We start from the raw sequence: 6,030 nt of genomic DNA on the forward strand, positions 1-6,030 counted from the left end.
AACTTGCACAGGCCCCGGCAGCGCTAGACACGCACCAAAACTGGCATGTCCCATAGCACAAACATAGAGCAGCACTACAGATGTGACTGAGTTCTGCTGATGTTTCTGCAGCCTTGGTTGCAGTTTGAGTCACCATGACATTGACACGAACACTCCTCATGAACAGATTTGAGGGCACAGGAAACAGAAGATTACTACACAGCTTTAAGATTTTCCTGTACGCACTGACTTTAAAGCTGTGGGTACAGTTTGGCCTTCAGTTAAAGCCAATACATAAAAACCAGCATTGTTTAGAGAGTTAGATTGGCAAGAATCCCAGTCACTGAACAGGTTTCTCTATACAAAGAGAAGATGAGCAGAAGGAAGGAGAAGGTACCAGTAGACTTGGGGTTTTTTTTTCAGAATATTAACTATTTTTAAATTTTAATTTATAAATATTAATCTATTGTGATAAAGTGTTATATAAAAGTACATATGGCATAAGACCACTAGAGGGGAGTAAAGTAACTTAAAAGTGAATGTTTCCTCTACTTGGTTTTGCTATACAAATTGCATTTGCACATGTTAATTAACAGCTATAGTAAAACCAGAGTATTAAAGAATTGCATTTGCTTAACATTCTAAGCAAAGTTGATTAGATAATTACAGTATTTCTGTACCATTGTCCCCTCTCACTAGGCTGCAGGCTGACAGGGAACATTCATCATCTGGATGAAGCCAGAACACCAGGGGTGGCATTCAGCCAGAACATTTGGCAATAGACATGAATTTCTTTACTTGTATTGAGATTTATAAAGAAGCAACCCTACATGACGGAAACAGACTCATTTTATCAAGTCTGAAAAACGCACCAGGCTTAAAAGCTTGCTTGGTAGGTAAGTATGTACAAGAGGAAGGAGAATAAGAACCCTGGTTCTCACATAGATCACTGCCCAGGTTTACACAACAGTGAAATATTTACCCAAGCAACAAGAACAGAGAGAAAAGCATGATTTATTTGGAAGTATGAAGTACTCTGCATCAGAATGCTGGGTGAAATCTCGCTACAGCTGCAAGTAATGTGCTCCTGTATCACTGCCAGGTTACCATCGTCTCCATTGTAACCCATCTACACTGTGGGAGACAAGACTGTGCAGTGAATCTGCACAAAAGAGCAAACATTTAAAATAAATTTCAATGGGAAATCTTAGCAACTCCCACAGAACAAAGGGAAACATGAGAACACAGTTCCAACAGCAGAAGAATGGCTTTGACAGCAAATTTTAAGGACAAATGACTGAAATATATATATGTCACTGTGTATCTTAATACTTCTGGGAAGTATACCCAGCTTGAGATTTTATGGGGAAAGGGACACTATACAGTAGTAAGTAGATCTCCAAACTTCACTGGACAGTACCAACTACAAAGTAAAATAAGAGGTAAGGGGATAATAAGATACAACATTCCAAAGGTGTTAAGGAAAGTCTGGTAAGCAAGCCAGAGCTCTCCTTAGCTGCATATCCACAGGTTATGCTTACGGAAGCTGGATTTAATCACATCAGTCTTGAAACGCTTTTACAACAACAGATAGGGTGTTTTGCAAAGATTGTAGTAGTTGTGCAGAAGAATGGACAACCAGTTGAACCAGTCTGGAAATCATCAAGCACAGTAGGACCATGAGTGTTGGATCTAATTTTTTTCCATTTATCATTTGCTGTCCTTTGGACTAGTTCCACATTTGCATGCTACAAGAGACCTATGCATCTTAAAAGCTGACACATGGAAAAAGCAGTGAAAGCAATGGTGTTACCTAAGCAAAAGAGAACTGAAGAGGAGAATAGTAATTTTTAAGCATGACATAAAAGAAATCCCTATTTCATGTCCTTGGTACACTGGAGAAGCAGTAATGAGCTTAAATTGCAGCAGAAGAGTTCAGGTAAGACACAAAGGGAATGGGGAGGCAGCCTTCCAGCAGTAAGGATAATACTGCAATGGATTTGTCTGGGCAGTTGTAGAGTCTCTGTTTATTGCACCTTTCAGAACACATTGGACAAACATCCACTAGGACTAACATCAGCACAGGTGATTCTGCCTTGCAGGAGGAAAACAGACTGCGTGACTTTCTTAGAAAGGTAAAGATGAAAAAGACCTGTAAAAGACCTATGATGATATGTAAATTCTAATTCATTAGTATCGTAAAACATGATGAAACAGATAAACACCAAAAAAAAAAAAAAGGTATCTGTCACTCTGAAGAGATACATACAGATGAAGGGGATTCTGGGGAGGGACTATTCATCAGGGACTGTAGTGAGAGGACAAGGGGTAACAGGTTAAAACTTAAACAGGGGAAGTTTAGATTGGATATAAGGAAAAAATTCTTTACTGTTAGGGTGGTGAGGCACTGGAATGGGTTGCCCATCCTTGGCGGTGTTCAAGGCCAGGCTGGATGAGGCCTTGGGTGGCATGGTTTAGTGTGAGGTACCCCTGCCCATGGCAGGGGGGTTGGAACTAGATGATCTTAAGGTCCTTTCCAACCCTAACTATTCTATGATTCTATGGTTCTACGAATCAATTTCCTACCAGCAAAGGGTGAAGAGGATGGGGAGAGCCACATGCACCTCTTAAATCAACAGTAAGCTCAAAATACTAGAAAAATCTGGGATTAATTCTCCATTCAGGCCTCCTAACTGTGTGAACAAGCCACCTAACCTCCTATGGCCTCAGTTCCTACTCACGTAACTGTTCATGTGCACAGCAAGTTGCTGTGATACAAGACAAGGTTTCAGATGTGCACCTGTCTACCAGAAATAAGGAATGTGAGAATTCAGTTTATGTAAGACCTATTCTTAATTTTCTTCATTAATAGATACAGGTGCTGCTCTTTCCAGCTGAAAGATGCCACTGAAGAGAGAAGCTAAAACATTAGCATCTGAGACCAACAGTTAACATATTCATTACTCAAAACATGCATGACTTAAATCACGCGCATTCCTGTTCTGTATGTCACATATATAGCTAACTGTACATAACATGTTTATAAAAGATGTTCTTAAAACTACCATTTAAACATAGCATTAAAAAGTAATTTCAAAAGTCGTTCTATCATATTTTAGTACTAAGTAGTGATACATTTTCACAAAGAGGCTGTTCTAAGCAGGAATGTACAGACATAGATAAATCAGCTGAAGCAAATAAAGATACATCAAGGAAAGAATACTGCTGCATTCTGCTACTTTGAGGATGGACCTGGGGTGTGGTTAAACAATGTTTAAGCTAAACTGCAACATCACTAGAATGAAATTAGATCTGGCTCCTACAGAATAAATGCAGTATTAAACCAGGGAATTACCTGAATCAAAAAGACATGAGAGCAGTAATGAATTCTTGACTAAAACAGGTAAGTTCTTTCAGCAGTATAACCTAGTGGGTGAAAAACCATGGCAAACCTACTGCAAGAGACTCACCTAGTGGCTCTGTTACAATCTTGGCTCAACTATACAAGTCCAACTACATATTGCAACACTACATCCCCCTTTCCAACTGGTGTCAGCTGTCCAATTTCAGGAGTTGCCACCCCTTATGTTAGCCTGTTATTGCTTCATTTTTTCCTGCTGACGTTGGAAAGAGGGCTGAGGAATGCTTTTGAGTAATTGTTAATTCTTGGGCTAAATATCTTCTTGTTCCCCAAACTTTACTCACCAGGGAATGATTGATGCTGTTTGGGTATGGATCTTTCCTCCAAGCTTCTGCAGTAGATTCTCATTAAGGAAAACTTGGTAGGTCTGGAGCTCTCTGGAGTTGTCAGTGCAACAAGACACACAATAAACGTTAGGTGAGCAAGGATTTAACTGAATCTCTACCTACGTCCACCTTCTCACATGCACTGCAGTTTTAGTCACTGAAGTTCCCTAGTACGGTAATGCAATAAGATAAAACTGAAATAGCAACCACATCTGGTTGAGCACCTAATGTCTATATGTAAATACTCTCCCTTTTACTAGCTGGGATTGGAAAGATTTCCCCCTTCCTCCCTCTTTTGCCGCACGTGCATAGTATCTTCCTTCTCCATAAAAGAGGAGGAACCCTCACAAGAGAACCTTTGATCATGTCAGGTTATGGAGCTGCTGAAGAAAACTCTGTGATTTCCTCACTGTAGCTGGGATCTGCTGCACCCTTGGCTTTCTTCAGAGCAGTCAGTAATGAGGAAGATCCCTTCTCATCACTGTGGAACCCCAGCTTCTAAATTAAACACATAAAAAGCATCAGCTGTTCAAAGCTTTAGCAGGACTACTTATTAAAGTACTTCAAATGCACTAAAACCACTGAGCTTTCAAACACAGGAAATTTTCTTAGAGAACTGACAGTCAGTTCCACACACAAACAACATTGAACAAGGTGACAGAAATCACATAAACTGTTCTGCACAGTGGCACTGAGTGTGGCTTTTGTGGGAGCAACTACAGAGCAGCTCTTGCCCACACCACAGATGAAGGATTACTTGGAAAAGTAGGCTTGGTCCACGCTGAGGAGATGGATGTTTAGTTTTACAGACACAAGTTTCCTTCATCTGGGGAAGGTTTCTGGACTTGCCCGAGCAGTGAATTAATGTGGTGTATTGGTTTAAACACTTGTATAAGTACCTCTCACACAAGAATAAATGTGCTGCTTTTTTACCTCGTGCAATTTGGGGAAAAATGTTTAAGCTAACCCAAAAAAGCCACTCATCATTGAAAAAAAACCTCCACGTGGGGCTTAGAGGACAACTAGTAAAAACTTTCCCCTGCAGACAAGGCCACAGCTATTTCCTCAGCTAAGAGCTCGGAATTTGGCCCTTGAACTTAACCACTGCCCATGTTTGTTTAGGCACAAGCAGTCTCTCATGGTTTGGTTTGCTCCCACTGACGATGACAAACCCCATCTTCACTAAAGAGGAAATGGGGTTGGATTTACGGGCAACATTAAAGGCCACCAAGAAATTCAGGAGTCTCTCATTAGCTCGCCCAAGAGAGTCTCAAGTCACAAACCAGTCCTGCGTACCAAGAGCTGTAATGCATTCTGCCTTGCCAGTTGGCCTGAGATATAAACATGCAGGATGTTTCTGTAAAGGAAGTTAAACACATTTTTCTTCAGAAGCTTGCTCCTGAATCTTGTACTATTTTCCTCTTAAAACCCAAAAGATTCTCAGACCAAACTGTGCTGTTCAACTCGAAGACCAAATGAGTATCCTTACGGAAGTTAAATGTTACATACAAGAGGTATATACATCATCTGAGAGAATATTCAGTATTTTTTCTTCTTCTATCATCAAAGAATAGCAAGCAAAACCTTTTTGCTTACATCTTCTGTATTACTGATGTGAATTGCTGGCCCATAACCAGACTTTTAATTGCAACAGGCATGATTTAATCATACCCTGCATAAACAAGCAGCAAACCACCTCTTCCTCACAGGAGCACTAGAAATGAAATGCTATCCCAAGGAAAGCAAATAGTCTAGAGGAACACAATGCATTTTACAGTTCTCTTCAAGACATGAGCAGGCCTTTAAAACAGAAATTTCTAAGCATTGCTGTATCTTCAGTTTACATTGATAACCTATACTATTTAAGGAACACCTGCCAAATGCAGTTATTCTAATTTATACCTTTCTTCTGCCCAGTATCAGCTATTTGTTGCTGTACCAGAGGGAAAAATACTTGAAATGTGATTTGTTATAATAATTTAATGAAAAAAATGCAAGTAGGGTTGCTTTTACTATGGGGACACACACAGAGGCTTACAGGGGTCCTTCAAAATGGGAAAGTCAATTAAAATATTGACTTAAATCCTAGAACTTCTCTCATTGAGCTGTGAAGTAATTTTCATAACCATTTAAAAAGACTACCACAAGTTACAGTACCTCTGTTTTAGATAAACACTGCACTGCAAGCAAAACTTACTATAAAAATAGACTCTATTTAATAAATTTGCATATAATACACTGTAAAAATCAAAGTGTTACTACAAAGGTAAACAAAAGTCTGCATTAATATTTCAAGTAACTTTA

This window comes from Psittacula echo (genome assembly GCF_963264785.1).
Source record: "Psittacula echo genome assembly, chromosome: 10".
Lineage (NCBI taxonomy): Eukaryota > Metazoa > Chordata > Aves > Psittaciformes > Psittacidae > Psittacula > Psittacula echo.